Source organism: Amblyomma maculatum, unplaced genomic scaffold, assembly GCF_055883805.1.
Source record: "Amblyomma maculatum isolate TAMU_Amacu unplaced genomic scaffold, ASM5588380v1 scaffold_15, whole genome shotgun sequence".
Lineage (NCBI taxonomy): Eukaryota > Metazoa > Arthropoda > Arachnida > Ixodida > Ixodidae > Amblyomma > Amblyomma maculatum.
Genome location: NW_028146740.1, coordinates 11,833,752 through 11,854,513, shown reverse-complemented (window position 1 = coordinate 11,854,513; position 20,762 = coordinate 11,833,752). Strand labels below are relative to the sequence as shown.

The 20,762-nt window shown below is 46.1% G+C and overlaps 2 pseudogenes; both read right to left on the bottom strand.

Moving 5' to 3' along the window:
* Positions 1 to 13,467: 13,467 nt before the first annotated feature.
* LOC146172045 (uncharacterized) lies at positions 13,468 to 14,156 on the bottom strand (annotated as a pseudogene).
* A 910-nt stretch (positions 14,157 to 15,066) lies between these two features.
* Positions 15,067 to 16,467, bottom strand: LOC146172044 (THAP domain-containing protein 1-like; annotated as a pseudogene).
* Between the last annotated feature and the right edge of the window lie 4,295 nt (positions 16,468 to 20,762).

Genomic DNA, 20,762 nt, shown 5'->3' with positions numbered 1-20,762 from the left:
AGGTGGAGTTGCCGCGATAAGCAAACAGCAACATGTTTTGTATGCACGTTTGCTTGGCCGCAGCCAGAAGCGCATCACAGAGACATGGGTACAAGACTGTACTCACTACGACAAAAAAGTCATGAAACTGCGCTCCAGCTATTGTTAGTCGCAGCAAACATGTTGAAACAATTATTTTGGCTCCAGCGGCCAATGCTCTGCCTCGCTGATGCCAGTCTGTTGAGCATTTGGGTTAAGTATACTGGCAGTTGTGCTGTGCAATTGAATAGTAATGATAAAGCACAAATCTGTGCCTGTGTGCAGCAATTAGTTCTTCTTTTGACATCTTTCATAGGCATCAGTCATAAGGTGGCGCTCTGAAGCTATGCTTGCAGCTGTGTCTCTGTGTGAAGAGCCCTGAGACCGTTTCTCCGCATCCTGGAGGAGCCTCTGGACGTACGCTGCGTGAAATAGTCATCGTGATTATTGTGTTGTGTTGTGTTGGGTTTTATGGCGCATAAGCAACTAAGGCTATCATGCGCCAAGAGCGAGGTTAATGTATGTTCTGGTTGCAAAAGAGGAAATGGATATGTTAAATCTATAGTTTATTTAAAAAGCTTCCTTCTTCTAGGAAACTGAGAACAGATGCTAGGTTTACAAGTGCTCTTTCTCCTAAAAGCAAGGTGGGATGGAATGGGATGGTATGATTGTAAAATATAGTAAAATGTTTTCTCCGTAGTGCCTCAAGTTTTGAGCATGTAATTAGAATGTGGTTTACAGTGAGTATCTCGTCGCATTCTTCACAGGTCGGTTTGTTATGTTTCATTAGCAGAAAGTTATGTGTTAGATGTGTATGTCCAATACGAAGACGGCATACTATCACTTCCATAAAACGTTGTTGATGTGTGCTCGATTGCCATTCTCCTAGTACAGGCTTTATGAGACGCAACTTATTATTTTCTTGGTTGTTCCATCTGGACTGCCATTTATTCATCTGTTTATGTTTTATTAATTTCAAGCAATCACTATGTGGTATGTTTACTTTCTGAATCAATTTGTTGTGGGCAAGTGCAGCACATTTGTCTGCTCTTTCATTGCCGTCAATGCCTACGTGACTAGGGACCCAACAGAACACTATGTTGTGTCCTTGTGTCGTGATCATTTTTACATTATGTATTATGTCACCGATTAGAGGCATGGCAGCATTTCTGTGATTTAAAGCCATCAGTAGACTCAACGAATCGGTGTAGATGACACTGTTACAAATGCCTTCATTCACTATTTTTTCTACAGCTGTCAGGATAGCATAGGATTCAGCTGTAAAGATTGATGCGCACTGAGGAAGCCTAATTATTTGTTCCCAGTTCTCTTCAACTACGGCACAGCCAACATAAGTAGAAGTTTTTGATCCATCTGTATAAAACTCTGTATAATTACTGTACTTTTCTTTTATTGTCCGAAATTCTTGTATTATATGCTCTTTAGGAGTTTGGCTTTTGTTGAAGTGTGTTAGAGTGAGATCACAGACATTTGGAAGTTTGTACCATGGGGGTAGGGGGCTGTTTTTTGGTGCAGTGTCGGGCAAGGTGTCCAGAATTTCTAACTCACTGCAAATGTTTTCGAAACGCATTATCAGTGGCCTCGTCGCTTGTGGTTTATTTGTGAAAATTACTCGTGAGCGGCATGTTGAGACTATTGGATAGCAGAGGTGTTTTTTCTGTGACCTTATTCTAAGGACATAAGCACATGTAAGTGAAGCCCTTCTATCTTTCAGCGGAGGCTCATTCGTCTCTGCATACAGACTATCAACAGGGGATGTTCTGTAAGCGCCACAAGAAAGGCGTAAACCTAAGTTATGTACCGGGTCCAATTTCCTTAGGTATGATGGTCTAGCTGACCCGTAGACTATGGACCCGTAGTCCAAGCTAGACCGCACAACAGATCGATATATATGTAGAAGACACGCCCTATCAGACCCCCAGTGTTTCCGAGAGAGAACCTTCAGTATGTTTAGAGATTTTATGGCTTTCCTCTTTAGGATGTTTATGTGAGGCAGGAATGTTAGTTTTCTGTCGAACGTTACACCCAAAAATTTATGTTCGCTCTTTACTGGCAACTCAATCCCATTTAAGTGTAACTTGGGATTGATCTGTATACCTCTTTTCAGCGAGAACATTACTGCCACGGTTTTCTGTGGGGAAAATTTGAACCCATTTTTAAAAGCCCATGAGTCTAGTTTATTTAGTGTTAATTGTACTTGTCTTTCACAAATTGATATGTTTGAGGATGTGCAGGCTATTTGAAGGTCGTCGACATACAGCGAGAACATAATGGATTTTGGGATTACCTTGCTAATAGAATTCATTTTTACAATAAACAGAGTTGTACTTAAAATGCACCCCTGAGGTACCCCATTCTCTTGAATAAAGTTCCTCGAGAAGGTGGTACCGAGACGTACTTGAAATGAACGACCTGATAGAAAGTCCTTCAGAACATTTAGCATCCGGCCTCGGATGCCCAAATCTGCTATATCGCGTAGGATCCCGAACCTCCAAGTCGTATCGTATGCCTTTTCCATGTCAAAGAAAACGGCAAGGCAATTTTGTTTATGTATGAACGCTTCCCTGACAGTATTTTCAAGACGCACTAAGTGGTCGGTCGTTGCACACCCTTTTTTAAAACCACACTGATGAACATTAAGAAGTTTATGAGATTCTAAGATGAAAGTTAGTCGGATGTTTAAAACACTTTCAAAACATTTTGCTAAACAGCTGGTCAGAGCTATGGGTCTGTAACTGCCCGCTGAGGTCAGCGGCTTTCCTGGTTTCAGAAACGGAACAATAACGGCTTGTTTCCAAGCCTCCGGGAGTTTACCCAGAGTCCAAATTTTGTTAAAGAATTTCACAAGTGCCTCTACAGAGGATTCGGATAAATGAGCCAGCATTTCGTAATGAATTTCGTCAGGACCAGGCGCAGTCTGTTTTCCAGCAGCAAGGACGTTCTTTACTTCTTGGAGTGTAATAAAACTATTATATGATTCATTTCTGCCACCACTTGTTGTGAGTTTTTGTTTCTCAGCTATGTTTTTGTATTTTAGGAATGTTTCTGTGTAGTGTGACGAACTTGAAACGTGTGCGAAATGTTCGCCTAGTATATTGGCCTGTTCTTCTATGCTAGTCTGAACACCAGGGGCTGTGAGGATGGGAACTGTAAACGGGGAAAAGTTTCCACTGAGTTTACGAACTTGTTCCCACATTTTTTTAGACGTCATTGAGCTATTTATTGACGTGACATACTTCTGCCAGGATTCTTTTTCAGAGTTGCGACGGATGTATCGAGCTTTAGCTTTGGCCTTTTTAAAAGCTGTAAGATTTTCGTGTGTAGGGTACCTTCGGAAAACACCCCATGCTTTATTTTGTCGCTTTTTGGCCTCCTTACATTCCCGAGACCACCACGTCTTGTGTTTTTGTCGCACCACACCTAAGGACTGTGGAATGGCGAGGTGAGCGGCAGTGATAATGCAAGTCGTGAACAACTCATTTATTCTGTCGACACTAAGGGCATCTGTAAAAACTGCTCCTAGATTCGCCTCTACTTTAAAAAGCTCCCAATCTGCTAAGTGAAGTTTCCACCGTTTCGGTTTGGTCGGCATGAGTGATGGTGAGGATGATAAGCTGATTATTGCTGGCAGGTGGTCGCTACTATACGGGTTGTTCAGAACATCCCATTTAAAATCATTAAAAAGGGAAGGTGAACTAAAAGCCAAATCTAAAAAACTCATTTTTCCTGTCCTTGGTGAACAGTACGTGGGCTCACAGGAGTTCAATAAGCAAATGTCTGAACTAAGAATAAAATCCTCGATAAGCTGTCCACGTGTATCACTTTTTTCACTTCCCCACAAAGGAGAGTGTGCATTAAAATCTCCTACTACTAGGTAGGGCTCTGGTAGCTGGCAAAAAAGGTTTTCTAGATCATGGAGTGTTATTTTAAGATTTGGTTGAATATAGACAGAACACACCGTAAGAGTTTTAAAGGCAATTATTCTGGCTGCTACAGCTTCTAAGGGAGTGTTTAATTTCAGTTCTTGAGCTGGAACTCCACTTTGCAATATGATGGCCGCACCACCCGAAAGCCTGCTTGCTTGCTCTCGATCTCGACGGAAGACTTGATATTTTTTCAGTATATTCGAGTGCATGCAACCTAAATTTGTTTCCTGTACGCACAGTGCAACTGGCGAGACTGTATCTAGAATGTCTTTTATGTCATTAATATTCTTTAGAAGTCCTCTACAGTTCCACTGTACCAGGAATGCCATCTTTTTTTGTTGAAAGCTTGGAGATTAAGTTAAGTTTTTTCCAGGGCCCGTGATTCGGGCCTTGTCTGTTTTTGTTCGTTCCAAGGAGCTCCGCCGTCTCTGTGATGAAGACGGCAAAGAGCTGTCCTGGCCTATGTCCATTACCTCGTCTGAGGTGCTGGACGAACGTACCAGAGGCACGTGTTCCTTATTTTTAGACCTTGCCTCGTGGGCAGAGGTCTTGTGGCCCGCCGACCCTGAGGGACGCGTAGCCTGTTTTGGGGGTGGTGGAGGAGCGGGAGCTGCTTCCACCAGGGCAGGGGATGGCACTACCTCAGCCTCGTTTGAGGTCTGGGTAGGTGCCGAAGGCCGTTGTGGTGCCCCGCCCTGTCGCACCACATCGGCGAGATTTGGTTTCGCTGTGAACTGAAAAGTGTTCTTGGTTTTGTTGTACTGGGTACGTGCCTCTTTGTATGTGATGTTCTTTGTTGTTTTTAGTGTTATGATCTGCTTTTCTTCTTTCCATTTTTGGCAGGATCGAGAGTATGCGGGGTGATCCCCCTCACAGTTTGCACAGCGTGGGTCTGCGGTGCAGTTATCAGAGTTGTGGTCGTTCGCAGCACATTTCGCACAAGTTCTGCGGCCACGGCAACTTTGCGAACCATGGCCGTATTTCTGGCAGTTGAAGCATCTCCTCGGATTTGGGATGTACGGTCGGACGTTTATTTTGATGTATCCAACTTCAATTGACTCTGGGAGGGTGCAGCTATTGAAAGTCAGAACCAGATGTTTTGTAGGGATCTCCTTGTTATCCTTTCGGATTTTTATTCTGTGAACCGCTATGACGTTTTGGTCTGCTAGTCCTTCTGCCATTTCATCTTCAGTGAGAGCAATGAAGTCTATCTCAGATATTACTCCTTTTACAATGTTCAAGGATCGGTGGGGAGTGATGACGACGGGGATGTCCCCAAGCGACACAATGTTTTTCAGGTTGGAGGACTGGCACTTAGTTTGTACTTCTAGCAAGAGGTCACCATTTGCAAGTTTTGATACTTTGTATCCAGGGCCGAGGTCTTTAGTGAGACACTTTGACACTATGAAAGGGGATATTTTTCGAGCGGGTTTTTCTAGCTCTTCGCTATGTATGACATGGAACTTTGGGAAAGTCTCTTTTGTTTTCACAAAGAAATGGCTTGTAGCATCGGTCCGCCCTCGTTTGCTTGGAGGGCGATCATTTGTTTGGGAGAAAGAATCCATGAAAGGGTTTGTGTTTTCGGTAGTTGTGCCTGCCACCCACCATGGAGCCCAACGAGGGGACGGGACAGGAACTTGCAAGAAGTCCTGCCCACGCCAGCAGTACACCGCCACTATAACCAAATATGGGCAACTCAGGGTAGCTACTCCACACAAGGTTAACCCTCGCCGCCAAGAAAAAAGGAAAAACAAGAAATGAGGAGGAGACAGGACAGTGCTGAGAAAAGAGATAGGAAAGTGAAAGATGAAGTGGAGGACAGGAAAAGGCGACTGCCGATTTCCCCTGGGTGGGTCAGCCCGGAGGTGCCGTCTGTGGGAAGCGTGGGCCAAAGTGGTGTGTTGCCTCCGCCGAGGGGCCTTAAAGGTCCAAACACTCGGCATCGGCTCAACCACCAGGATCCCCTTTTCCCCAGACACGGCGATGCCACGCACGAGTCATCGTGATTACAAGAGTTCACTTAGTTTTTTGTGTAATAATATAAGTAGAACTAAGTTTTAACGTATAAAAAAAAAAAAAAAGTATGCTCCATTTTCACTGGAGCGGCACTGAAATGTCCTTTTCTTGATTTTGCCATTTTCAAGTTCCAGCCGTCCTCTCCTTTCTTTTTCTCTGCCTGGAGCTTAGAAAAAAAAAAGACTTTTCATTGAGATGAACAACAGCCAGATGTGACCTAAAAAGAAGGTAAATATAAATGAATTTCTCATACTTTGGAAAACAATGTCTTTCTTGTTGCCTACTAGCAAAATTATGCCAAGTAGAGGCTACTATAAGAAACAATTATGCATTATATTCACATCCCAGGAGCAGAGATTGCTTCTGTTTTAGCTTCTATATCCAGCGCCTTTACATCAAATTAAGAATGTGATGCAATGATCTTCAAGCAGCAAAATGAATGTATGACATGGGCTAGAAAACTTCATATCGTGGATCACCCGTGTTCTCCTTGCTTTTGTATTCTAGCGATCATCATTAGTCCAAGTGATCAAGTGAACCTTGAGCATTCTTTCAGTTTCAATACATTAGCTTCGGGACATTCGAGATGGTTCTAGAGGGGTCGGAAACTTGCGCTAATAACTTCCAGCTCTTTAAAAACTACCTTTGTCTTGGGACTGCACTAAGATGAGGAGCACAAAAGAGAGACGACGTGTTTTTCCAGCCAGCCCTCCATGCTCGCCCCTCAACTTTGTGTCATTGCAGTATCTCAGCTCATGTCATTTCTGTCTGTATGTACTCCTGGTGCACTGTTCTTTATCTCATCCCATCTGCCTATTCTAATATAACAGCAATGACTTTCAATGAGGACCCTTGGTGGCCTGTGCAGTACATCTATAGCCTCCTGTCTCACTTTTTTCATGGAAGGGGATTACAGAATGCCTAGTGCTACCATTCTACCAAATATGTTTTTACCATATTATATGAAGCATCCTTGAATGTCAGAAGTGTGCACTGCAGTCTCCTCCAAATGTATGATAACTACCTTTGATATGGAAGTGTTCCAAGTTTCGAAAAGAAAGACACAAGATAAGTTCAGCTAATTTTACAGCAGTGTATTTACTATCAGGGTGGAAGGATTGTGGCAGCTGGCTCATAAGGTGCATTGAGTTCCTACTTTATGCAGAAGTTGGGATTGAGTTACGGGGTGGGCACTTTTTTTTGGCAGATGTTAGGGTCGACTCCTGTGAATCGCAATTGTAGGGTCTCATTTTACCTGGCCTGATAACATGAGAGCTCCAGATCAAGCACTGCACTAAGGAGGCTGAAGTCAAGCCCAACTTCTATAAAAACAAGGCGCCAAATGCGTCCAGTAACACAGCAGCTTCCCCCTCCTCACATTAAAAAAACAAAAAAACAACAACCTTCGAACTCTTTTTCTCTAAACCTCAGCACTATACCATGAGAAAGACTGTTTTGAGGTGCTTGAAACTGGTCACAAAGCAATTTTTCAGCCCTCCAGGGCTACTCCATAGTACGAACTAAAAGCGATCTGCTTAGTTGCAAGTTCCAATGGGCTGCTTAGCAAGTTGAAGAATCAAAAGGAACAAAAGGAAGTGGAGCAAATGATATGAGCTTCTGTTTTTCTTTTTCGCACTGTGTTCTATTTCCTATGGTCTCTGTTCCTTTTATAATGACAATATTATGTACATACATTAAAAGCTTCATGCAAGGACTTATTGTTTGCACATGCCATGCAGAAAAGTTGGACTACATAGTCACACTGGAGTGAAAAATAATGTCTCAGTCTTCTCTTTCATTCAACAAACCTTACTTGCATCCCACCATTCGAGTGTGCAATTGATTTGGGAGCAAACTTGATGACAAAGTTGTGAAAAGATTCCAGGGAAGATGTTTGGGCTTTGGGAGACAGTTGTCGAGCGTCAATCAAAAACCGGGAGTTCTCAGAATGGAGTTCAGCTTCTTGAAAGCACATGAATCTGTTAAAAATATATACATAAAAATATATATAAATATTTAGCTGATGAGTTGCAGTGTTGGTGTGTGTTCTAGTCAATCGTAGATGCTGAACCTGCTTACAGCTGCTGCATTGCAGCTGAAAGCAGTTTTAGCATCATATTCATAAAAAGACCCCAGGTCTTGTACTACTATATTACGGTGAAAAGAAATCTGAGATGTTGTCGAGCAAACATGCTACACTTTGTCTTCTTTAAAATTGTCAGTATAGGACAGTATGAAAATTCCCATTGTATTTGTGCTCCATACTGGCATGTATAACCAAGTTGCCTGAGTATTAAAATATTTTGCAGTCTCAGCAATCACATTTACGTTATTTTGTTTCTTCACTTCATTAGGGGTTTCTTTCTCGGCTGTGTCATATGTGAACTTTCTGTTATGTGCGGATGTGTACAAAGGTTTTTCCGTGAAGTTCTACTTGCATTACCTATCTCTTAAATTTATCATTGGTCGACAAATGCCACAAGTGTGAGCTGTGCACCTTCCAAACAATATCAAAGTGAAAACTTTACAAAAAAAAAAACCTATACAAAACAGATTACCTCTGCTCATCTATTGCCTGTTTGCAAGGTGCTAATGCAGGCATTTGCTGTATGGTCTATCATGGCCATCACGCTTATCGCATATGTGGTTCAACATGCTGCACTACATGCTGATGATCAGGTCACCATTACCCTGGCCCAGGGCAGCAACATAGACTTGTGATTGTCTGGATCCATGGTTCTATTGCTTCACAGCCCTTTGACCTGCTCACAGCTTCCAACTTCTTAAATGCAGTATAGAATAATGTTATTACCATGTATTCGCCCTAATTATTAAAGCAAGCAACTGCATGCATCTTTAGTAATGCGCCAAGCATCAAAGTAGTGCTGTATGGGCGATTTGCTTCTCTTGCAATATGTCCAGATAGCTGCGTGGTGGTCTGTAGATAGATGAAATTAAAAACTCATTACATAATAATATATGCCAGCCTCTTGTGCCTCTTCCGCAATGGTTTGCAATGATGAAACATTTTGTAATTCAATTTTTGGTATTCTATAATGAGTAATTTGATTCTTTTTATGTATAGACATTCAAGCAGCACTTGCCAAGGGCACTCTTGGTGAGACTAAAAATAATTTCTCCTAATAATATGCAGAAAATGTCGTCTTTTGTTAAAGACTGCACTGAGACTCGTTAAGTGCGCTCGCACTATTGGGCGCTGCAGCTGACTTCACACAGTTGATATGAATTGCAGCTTGCCAATTTTCGTATCGCAGCATTGCCTTACCTCTCCTATTCTTACCTGTTCTCATTATAGAATTTGGCCAGTCTGAATGATAACAACGTTGTACGTGCAGTACTTGGCGCTGTAGCCCGGGGAGTCGCAACGCCCATCTCCTGCGAGGTCCACTTCCATTCCATCCTGCTGGCTGATGATCTGCACCCGCTGTTCCTGGAAAAGCTGGGACAAAAACAAATGTGCATTTGTGAGCCACTTGTAACATTCTGCCGAACTGTGTCACTCGATCGTTGAACTACTGCATGCGCGCGCTGTTTTTCGTTTTTTTTTTTTATTACGCAAGCTTGCCATAAGGCATATTATAAGAACCCGTGCAAATTATTTTCCGTTAGTAACCAGAGAAGGCTCCTGCTCTTATTGCTGTCGGTGAGCCATTTGGAGAAGTCCTCTTTCCTTGTTGCGTTTTATCTCCCCCCCGCCCTTTCCACAGGAGAAATCTAGTTGTGTATAATTCCTCTCCTATGTTCCTGTCAAAACCAACTCTTACACTTCCGATCGGCAGCTGATCGCTTAGGGATAAAGAGGCACAACTTTGAGCGACTAAGCCAGTTCACGCGAGTGATAACGTTTCATTCGTGACCCCCCCCCCCCTCTCCTGCAGAAGGGTAAAGCCTCTTGGCACTTTTTTTTTCTGTTTCCATCTCTTCATTCCTGACAGTGTCCCTCCTTTCTTCTCTTTCTTCTTATCAACGCCCATCTCGGGTTTCACGTGTTTCTAATTCCTGGCCGCCTCGGTTGGTAAACTTGGACGCGGCTCCATCCGCGCGACATTTCAGGGTGCGCTCTGTACAAACACCACACGGCGTCAAAAAAAGAAGAAGGCTACAGGGCGGGCGTCATGCTGCGATAATCGGGCACCGAACAGAGTTTGTTTACTTTCTGTCGGCGCGCGCGTTGCCGTTGCAGTCAGCTGACGCCGAACCGCGGCTGACAAACTACACCGCAGCGCACAACTACGCAGTCCCCTTCTCCTCATCAACTTCCTTTTTTTTCTTTACAATCGATCGTTATCTTTCAAGAAGGGGCATCGTATAGTCAAAAGCAAGAGGGGCCTAAACACGAAGGTTTCAAGGTTCGGGCAAGGTGCACGAGAGAGTTTCCCTCCGCAACGCCCGGAAGACCGCTCTCTGCGATCTCGATTCTGAATTTCTAGTCTTTCGCTAACATCTCATGCCCTTGCTGCGATACGGATATTATGGACCCCGAGCTCGAAAAGCGACTTCGGCGAATGAGTACAGAGATGGGCATCGACCCCCATAAGTACACGCCGTTGAATAATCCGCTGCTGAACCCCGACGATGATAATATATCCCTTACAAAAAAGCCTAATGAGTTTCTGATTAAATGTTGATTGCATTTCTCATCATGCACATTAGCATTTCTATACATTTTCTTGATGCATTCTTGATTAGTTTCATAAGAGTGTTGGCCACCGTGTTCCTGATGCACTCTTAGTGCAGGAATTTTTTTTGAACTTTTAATGCTTGATTGGCTATTGTCATCATAATGTGTATTGTTTGATGTGTTTCTAATGTTCCTAGAGATTCCAGTGCGCACCCTAGTGTGGTAGAATGTTATGGTCACTGACACTGGAATTACCCCAGAAGGCTTTAAAGTAATTCGAATTTAAAACCACTTGGAGCTGAAGTCAAAACTTCACATTTTATTTAATTTTGCATGAACCCATTGATGACAGGCTGTTCATTTTTTGCACCACTGTGGTGTTAAAATTGCCTCAAGTGTAGCCTGAAAATAGAGAAGAGGCAATTAATTAAATCAGTGTCACATAGATGGCATTTACTGCTCACGTGCTGAATCTGCTACAGTGCCATGCTTACCGATCATATCATTTACCCGAACAGGGTCCAGAGCTTCCTTGCATGTTGCATATTTATTCAGGTTGCTGCACTTGCCGTAGAGGTACTTTCCTCTCAGTTGTTAGGTGAATATTGCCCGCATCATGTCCCTAAAAATTTTGCCGCTGTTCCTTTTCGGTCTGTACGTAGCCGATCTAGTATGGTCTTTTCCACGAAGACACCATCACCAAGGGGGACCTGCATAGGAATTTACCAGCCAACCAAGGAAACGATGTAACACCTCATATATAACAGTCTCAATATATTTAGTCGAAGCCGTGTCACATGAGATGACTCAAACCTTGTACAAGTATGGCGTTTCATTCATGCAATGGAAATTTGTAATAACTGTAAGTCGCAAATTTGCCTGCAATATGCCCACTGTAATGAGCAAAGCAGGTAAACATGCGGTTAAGGCTATTATAACTGCTTCATATGTACATTTAAGCAAAAAAAAAAGTAAACTTCTGGTCACAACGAAACTCTAATAGCAACATCCGGCACAATTTTTGGGCACATAATTCAAGCTGTCCACCTCTACGTGAAAGCTGAGGCATCAGTAGCAAATATCCATTTATTCTAGTCGTCACTACTGAAGACACGACAAAAATCAAGTAATGCAGTCAAAGAGTTATGTTTAAATATGACCACAGAAATAATGAAAACTGGATGATTTGAACCACATCGGCCCACTTAGCACGTGTACAATTGTGCCTTATTGGAAGTCTTATTGAAAATAAAATACGTAGCTAAAAGATTCTTCGAGAGCAAAAGTGAATGCCATAACAAAAGCAGCACAATAAAAATAAAACTTCACACTCCATGCAATCACGAAATACGATCCCCGTAAAATGAAAAATGCTCTCATTGTGATTAAAAACGCAAATCTTGAAGCCGGGAAAGTCACATAGGTTGATGATAGAGGCATATAGTTTACGCAGTTTGGAATAAACTATATTATGCAACCAAGCCAGCCGACCGCACCCTTCGAGGCCGAAAGAGCGAGCCCAGAGGCATGCCGCGCTGACTGGCCGCGGAGAACAGAAGTGCAAACAGGCACGCTACCAAACAGCAGGACGGAAGGCGGCGACGCGCGCCTACACTCCGAGTAAAAAAAAAGAGGGGGGAGGGGGGGGGGGGGGGTCCGCGGCGCGCGCCGAGTGAAAGGATGTGAGGAAGGAAAAGTGAAAGGGGGAAGGAAGTTTCAGGTGAGCGAGCGCGAAGTGTAAGAGATGCGAGAGGAGGAGGGAGCCAAGGGTGCGAGGAGAATTAAGTTACACCAACATGGACCTTGCGGCACGTACGGAAACGGTAGACCAAACCGAGAGGTTGCAAACTGTGCGAAGTATCAAACTGTCAAACTAAAATCGTTTCGTGAACCTCCTGCGCGTACTAAATGCAAGGAAAACGTATAACAACACACATTATTTCTGTTAAAGAAAGTTGAGACTGATGGTCTTGCGCGAAATCTGCCTAATTAGTCAAGACATCTAACCACATGTGCGATGTCATTTTGGCAGCAAGGTGAAAACAAGTGCGTTCCCCACTTTTTCATTTCAGCACATTCCGGAGCGTTCCGGCACAAAAAGACACAGAATGCAGCAATCCGCTAGGACGCTATTCCCACAAAGCGCAACGTGCGTAAGAATATGCTTACCTGTAACAAGCGATTGCGTCAGCCGTGCAGTACGCTGTCCGCCTTCGTATTGCCGGCACCGAACCAACCAGTGCGATTTCAGCGCGAGTGCATTGTGGTCGGCGCATATACCTCTTAGTCACGCAGAAAAAAAAACTCGTCGATGCCTTCTTTTGAATATCTCAAAATGACCCGGTGCAGCAGTCCTTCCGCCTGACCAAAGCACAAAGAAACACGGACACTTGCCGACACGATAAATGCCCGTTTGCGTTAAACACCACATCTAGAAGGTACTTCGCAAGCGTACTCACTTCTGTAATAGATATGCACGCGAAACGCAACATATTTCCCGACGGTAAACAATCGAAGAAGTACATTCATCATTCGCCGAAACGTGGTCGAAACCAAGGAGGTTTAAAAAAAACTGCTGGAGCGGAGGTCGTCTATACCTATCAAATGGCGGCGGTGAAGCCACGCCGCGCGCGAGGCGGCCATGTTGCCATAGGCAAGAAACAGGCGGGTGCCGCAGCGCGCGCTGGCTGAGTTTCCCCGCCGTGGTTTTTACAAATTATCGCGAGCACTGAGGGGGAAGTAATGAACAAGAAGAGGCGAAATGGCAGACAACAATGCAATAAACTTCATTTTATTACTTTCGGCGTTCTCGTTTAAAGTACCAGCGCTGATGGAAGGCCCAGCTCACTGGTTTTTAAAAATAATGAGCCTCGTAAAAGCGGACCCCACTTTTTCGGCACTCATTTCCCTGTTTCTTTCGTCATGTGATGGAGCCTGATGCTTATATAGAGCTCGGCCACTTTCTTACACAGGATATATATGTGACTGTCCAGAGCATCACAGTCAAGAATGTGCTCATCGAGGCTTGAAAACCACTTTTTCTCTGGCAACAAGCTCAGGTTTTCCAAAACCAAGTGCTTTGACTTCACGTGCACATACTTCAAATTTTGGCACTCAGCTTCCAGTCGTCGTAAACCCTTCTCAGCAGCAGTACAAATCTCCACCACGTCCTGCGAAGGCGAAACAAGCCCACCTCGGCTCTTTTTCCTTACTAGGAGTGGTTGCTCATCTGCTTGCAGAGCTACAATACATTCCTCAAAGCTGCTCGTCTCGGCAACATTTCTGGCAACAAAGCCTGCAATGTAAGGCACCACAGACCCAACGAAAAACGATAGGCTCTCGGGGTAGTCTACACGGTGTGTGTAGTCGTGGTCCTCTGGCTGTATACTTGGAGACCGCCTTGCTGCAGTCACAGCTGTACCCACATTTTCTTGAAGGGCTGCTGTCCCATTCAGAATGGAGACTATGTTGTGTGTGCAGTTGCCACTGCTCGAAAATCTCACTTCAGTTTGCACCAGGAGTCGCTTGGCCATGAACTGCGCTGCGGTCGGGTTGTTGTTAAAACCACCTCGTCCGCGAATGCACCCGAAAAACGTTTCCTCGTGGTTTTGACTCATTTTATGAGTCAGGATGTACTTGAGACTCCCATGGCCGACTAGCTCGTCATAAATTTTTTCCGTGCTTTCTATGCTCACGAGGAAGCCAGCAAATCCAGTCTTCTTCGGACTTTCTAATATTGGTCGCCCCTTTGGGTCTTTCACAGCCATTTAGTAGGCTTTGGTCTTGCAGAAGCAAAGCTTCTAGCAGGCTTCATTTTGCTTGCTCAACGGTGCCTTGAATGACTTGGCCAGTCGGTTCCTTGAGTTCAGTATGTCGAAGAGCTGGTCACAAATTCTTATAAATTTTGCAGTAGCACTTGCACCTTTGAACTCGGGCAACTTCAGCTCATTCTCACAGAATTCTAAAGCATCAGCAACTGACAAACTAAGTGCCTGGACTACAAGCCTCACCTTCATTTTCTGCTTTTCCCATTTCACATGGACACTCGTCAGTTTGTTGCCCAGCCGCAGCCCTTCTTTTCGTTGCAGTGCTTCAAGGGCTTTTATGTATGCCCACTTCACGTAATTTCCATCACCATCAAACAAATGACTGACGGTTGCCAATGAATTGCGGATGAGCTTGACCATGTGACAAGCATCCAAGATTATATACACTTTTTTGTTAGAGTCACAAGGATTCTCAAAGCACGTGCAAAATTTCTCAGAGGATGGTCGGAGGTCTGCACCGAGCAACTTCGCCATGGTGATGTTTGATGCAGCGCCATCGAATGTCAGTGAAACAACCTCGACGCCTATTAGCGTTAGCTTTCTATGCACTGTTTCGTTAGCTCGGCCCTCTCTGCTCCTGTCAATGAATCAATTAAAAATACCCAGCTGGCAACTTCTATCGCAAGTTCAAGCCAACAAGCATGTACACAAACGCATTCTTGGCTTCAGGCAGGCTGTCATCGTGCATTCCAGTCCCAAAGTCCACGTATCCAACAACTTTTTCACCCACAAGCTCAACATATTTCCGGATTGACATGTCATCGACAATCAAAGTGCAGTACAGTGTCTCCGTGCGGCTTCGCACAAGCTTTTCTAAGAAAGACAGTGATTCAGCTGTGAAGCCAGGATCCCCGTTGATGGAACTGTACCACTCTCGTATAGTGCGCTCTGCTTGCAGTGCTCCATTAAACTTCGAGCGTACATACTCATAAGCTGACGGAGAATAGAAGTGCAGCGTTAACGCAAACGCTCTCAGTTCGGAGGGGTACGTGCCTTTCTGGTCTTCTTCTTCTTCCGTGCCTTCTTTTTCGTCAATCTCCGCTTGCTCTGCTGCAGCGTTTTGATCTTCTTCTTGAGCTGTGCTATTTCCTCTTCAGAAGCATGTAGCCTTTCTTTGTAATGTTGCTTTGTAGGTGATGCAACAGCCATATCATTAACAGCACTGGTAACTGCGATGCCTTCGTCGGCCGGTGGGCTCCGGGGCTTCGGTGATGGTCGCTTTCTTTTCAGCTGGAACGAAAGTTGCAAACCGTTTTAAACCACCTCCTTTACCGTTTTAAACCACTCGCTGCATTCGCGTAAAGCAAGCACAAATATAAGAGCAAAAAGCACACATGTAAGACAGAATAGCTGCTCTTACGCTGCTGAAACATACGCCAGTTAACAGCTCGTAGTTGCGAACAAAGGTTTTAGACAACACAGCAACAGACGGCGGAAGCTAGGAAGTCAAATCAAATTTATTGCAGTGAATAACAAACTGTGGTTTCTTTTCCTACTCGCTCTTCGCACCCGCGACATCAGTGAATACTAGAAGGTCGAGTACTCACCGGCTTTTGCAGGTTCTGTGGAAATGCGGCAAACACGCTCGGACAACTTCCCGGTCGCAGCCACGATGTCTGCCCGGTCCGGTCGATACAATTCGGCGTGAAGTGCGCCGACCATAAGTGATCCCCGTCGTTTGGTTGCCAGCCTTCCCGCCGCACAGCCCGCTCCCACATGCTTCGCACATTTGGTTCTTTGGGAAACCTAATTAGAAAAAAATTGTCCCCGTCAGACATGAAATATGTGGCGTACAGCGAGCTGTCGGCATGCCCTGCAACATGCAGATATGTTTTTAATACGCTCAAAATGTGCTACTTACAAGTGAAACGATATCCCAGAATACTTTTTCGCTCGGTTTGTGCAGCCGTACGCAACGCACGATGACACCATTCTCGTTTACAACGCCCGGGCGACAACACGCTGACTACGCTTCGCGGCGGAAGGCCCGCGCGTTCTGCCTATGGCAAGATGGCGGTGCGCGGCTTCAGGGGCGCCCCCTCCGCTCCAGCAAGTTTTATTTGAACCTCCTTGGTAGAAACGGACCCCACCATGCTAACGGCCATATTGTGAAATTTGAAAAGTAAGAGCGTGGGTAGCTACCGGTGGCCTCCTGGCGGTGAAAGTTTGCTTCAGTTTCAGTTTCATTTTTAGAAAACACTTGTGTGTAGTTTTAATTTTAGCGTTCTTTGTGGTGCTTTATTAAAGTGGTTGGTTATATCAGCAGCGCCACTTGTGTATGAAAGGCTACGAAGTTACGCAGCCCCACCCCTAGCATGTTAAGTGATATCTGTTATGTTCAGGGCGTCGGAGCTCCGTGAGCGAGGAAGCTCTCGATTCGGTTGCTGGGTAGAGACTACTTTATTGTGCTTTGGGAGAGAGGGAAGAGAAGGAAAGAGAGAAGCGCGAGCGCCTGTAAAGAACCGTCCCCTACCCCATTCCCCTGGACACCAAGAGTACCGCCGCTCGCTCAGGCTGGCATACGTCGTGCCCAGTACCCCATCCCCCCTCATCATAGTATTGTCACGTAGTGGTGACGAGGTCGACGACACAAATGAAGGGGTCGATAATTGCACTAAAGAAACTCTTTATTTGGGCTGACTTGCGCCCGCAAAAGAACTAAGCAACTCGGCGGCGGCAATAGAAACAAACGTGCTCGTCGATCGTCGAACAAAGAATGCCCGTCCCACTCGGCAACGCTCAATTTAAAGGCTGCACAGAACAATCTAGATAACGTCGCAAACAGCTACCAGCACGGCCTGGAACAGTGTGGAAGGACACCCGAGTGGCCGGAACCTTCGAGACAGATCTCGGTGCATCTTTCGCTACAACAAAACTGATAAAGATGTGACTCGCGACATCGAGCATTAACAAACAAAGATTACGGGACTGATACGCGGTCCAGAATCAGAGTGATAAGCCTGTATGCCGGCGGCTGTTAAAAACCAACAAATACTGTTTTGAAGGTTTCGCGGCATTACTCCCCCCTTAAAAAAACATCGCCTCGATGTTTCAAAACAAAGGAACTTAAACACTGCAAAGTTTAAACAGCACAGATTCTTTAACGCTCGTAATATGGCTCAGTCGTACAACATGTACAATTTCTGGGCGTGCGCGTCGCCGTTGGGATGCTGACGTTCCGTCGGGAATGACTTCATAGTCCAGTGGTCCGACGCGGCGAAGGATTTTGTATGGCCCAAAGTATCGACGCAACAACTTTTCACTTAATCCGCGACGGCGAATTGGTGTCCAAACCCACACTTGGTCCCCTGGATTGTACTCTGCGTGGCGTCGTCGTAAATTGTATCGTCGGCTGTCGGTGCGCTGTTGGTCTTTAATACGCAGCCGTGCGAGTCGTCGGGCTTCCTCTGCACGCTGCAGGTAGGCGGCGACGTCAATGTTGACTTCGCTGGTTACGTGCGGCAGCATTGCGTCGAGCGTCGTCGTGGGCTCCTTCCCGTACACAAGCTCAAACGGGGTCGCTCTGGTAGTCTCCTGGACTGCCGTGTTATACGCGAAGATCACGTACGGCAAGATGGCGTCCCAGGTCTTGTGTTCAGCGTCGATGTACATAGCGATCATGTCCGCGATCGTTTTGTTCAGGCGCTCCGTAAGGCCATTGGTCTGGGGATGGTACGCAGTTGTTCGTCGATGGCTTGTGTGACTGTATTCCAGGATGGCTTGCGTCAACTCTGCCGTAAACGCCGTTGCCCTGTCCGTGATGAGCACTTCTGGGGCGCCGTGTCGCAAGATAATTTGTTCGACAAAAAATTTGGCGACTTCTGCCGCGGTACCATTTGGTAGTGCTCTTGCTTCGGCGTAACGGGTAAGGTAGTCAGTGGCCACGATGATCCACTTGTTACCCATAGACGAAGATGGAAAGGGGCCGAGGAGATCCATCCCAATTTGTTGAAAGGGCAGGATTGGGGGCGGAATCAAGATTAGTAGTCCTGCTGGTCTGTTCGGCGGCGTCTTGCGTCGTTGGCACTCACGACACGTCTTCACGTAGTGGGCAACTTTGGCAGGCAGTCACGGCCAGTAATACCTCTCCTGGACTTCACGCAACGTGCGCGCAAATCCGAGGTGGCCTGCTGTGGGCTCATCGTGCAACGCCTGCAGAATTTCTTGCCGAAGGGTTTTATGCACTACGAGAAGCTGCGCGGTCTTGTTGGGTGCGAAGTTCTTCTTCACAAGGAGGCCATTGCTTAACGTGAAGGATGATAAATGTCGCCTGAACACACCAGGCGGGGAAGCGGTCTTTCCTTCCAATTAATGGGCTAGCGCTTTCATCTCAGGGTCTGATCGCTGTTATTCTGCGAAACTGCTGGCGCTTACCGGTCCCAAAAAGGCGTCGTCGTCATCGTCCTTCGGGGGAGCATCGACCGGAGCGTGGTATAAGCAGTCTGCGTCGGAATGCTTCCGGCCCGACTTATAGACTACAGTGATGTCCAATTCTTGAAGTCGTAGGCTCCATCTGGCAAGGCGGTCGAAAGGATCTTTGAAATTAGCCAGCCAGCAGAGCGCGTGATGGTCGCTTACCACCTTGAATGGTCGGCCGTATAGGCATGGACGAAACTTAGAAGTGGCCCAGATGATCGCGAGGCACTCCTTCTCGGTCGCCGAGTAATTGACTTCGGCTTTTGCGAGGTACCTGCTAGCGTAGACAATTACTTTCTCCTGTCCGGCACTCTTCTGGACAAGAACGGCTCCTAGGCCCACACTGCTCGCGTCAGTGTGAATTTCGGTCTCGGCGTTTTCATCAAAGTGGCCAAGTACAGGAGGGCATTGCAGGCGGCGCTTAAGTTCGTCGAAGGCTTCTCCTTGCGGCGCTTCCCATTTAAAAGGTACGTCAGCCTTTGTAAGCTGCGTCAACGGTTCGGCGATCCGCGAAACGTTTCTGACAAATCGTCGATAATAAGCGCACAGCCCAAGGAATCGGCGCACAGCTTTCTTGTCAGCAGGCGGTGGGAATTGTGCGATTGCAGCTGTTTTCTCCGGGTCTGGGCGAATACCGTCCTTGCTAACGATGTGACCTAGGAACCGGAGTTCTTCGTAGGCGAAGTGACACTTCTCTGCTTTTAGCGTTAGTCCCGATTACTTGATAGCTTCCAGCACTGTCTGTAGTCGTTTTAGGTGGTCTTCAAAGTTTGACGAGAAGACAACAACGTCGTCCAAATATACCAAACAAATTGGCCAGTTCAATCCTGCCAGGACTGTGTCCATTACTCGTTGAAACGTGGCTGGTGCGGAGCAGAGGCCAAATGGCATCACCTTGAACTCATAAAGGCCGTCCGGTGTGATGAATGCGGTCTTCTCGCGATCTCTTTCGTCGACCTCAATTTGCCAATATCCGCTCTTCAGGTCCATCGATGAGAAGTACCTTGCATTGCAGAGCCGGTCGAGAGTTTGTCGATGCGGGGAAGCGGGTAGACATCCTTCTTCGTTATGCTATTCAAGCGGCGGTAATCAACGCAGAAGCGAAGTGTGCTGTTTTTCTTCGTGACCAAAACGACTGGTGCCGCCCAGGGGCTGGATTACGTCATCACGCAGCATTTCCTCAACTTGATCGCGAATGGCTTGGCGTTCCCGCTGCGATACACGATAAGGGCTTTGGCGCAGTGGTCGGGCATGTTCGTCCGTTATAATGCGGTGCTTGGCCAGTGGTGTTTGTCGTACCTTCGATGATGCCGAGAAGCACTCCCCGTAGCATCGAAGAAGACTGAGAATCTGGTCTTTCCTGCTGTGGGCCAATGCCGGGTTGATGTCAAATTTGGGCTGACGGAACTGGTCCGGTGCGTCTTCCAGCGTTTGGTTGTGGAGGGCGAATACATCTTTGAGGTCGGCTAATTCGTCGAGAAAAGCGATCGTCATGCCCTTGTTGAGATGCCGGTATTCTTAGGTGAAGTTTGTTACCAGCACCTGAGCTTGACCTCTCCGGAATCTCGCGATGCCTCTTGCGATGCCGACACCTCGTTCTAAGAGCAATTGGATATTTCCTTCGACGATACCTTCAGCGGTTTCGATGTTTGCGCTGCCTACGCAGACTGCGATGCTTGATTGGGGCGGGACGGTCACTTCTTCATCGAGGATGTTTAGAGCGATGTGTTGCATCGACGTCGTCGTAGCAGGAATGGCTTTAACTGCAGAGAGCTTGATGAGCTTGGATCGCAGGTCGATGATAGCCCTATGTTCATTTAGGAAGTCCATGCCTGAAATCATGTCGCGGGAGCACTGCTGCAAGACCACAAAGCTGGTGGGGTAAGTACGCCCATT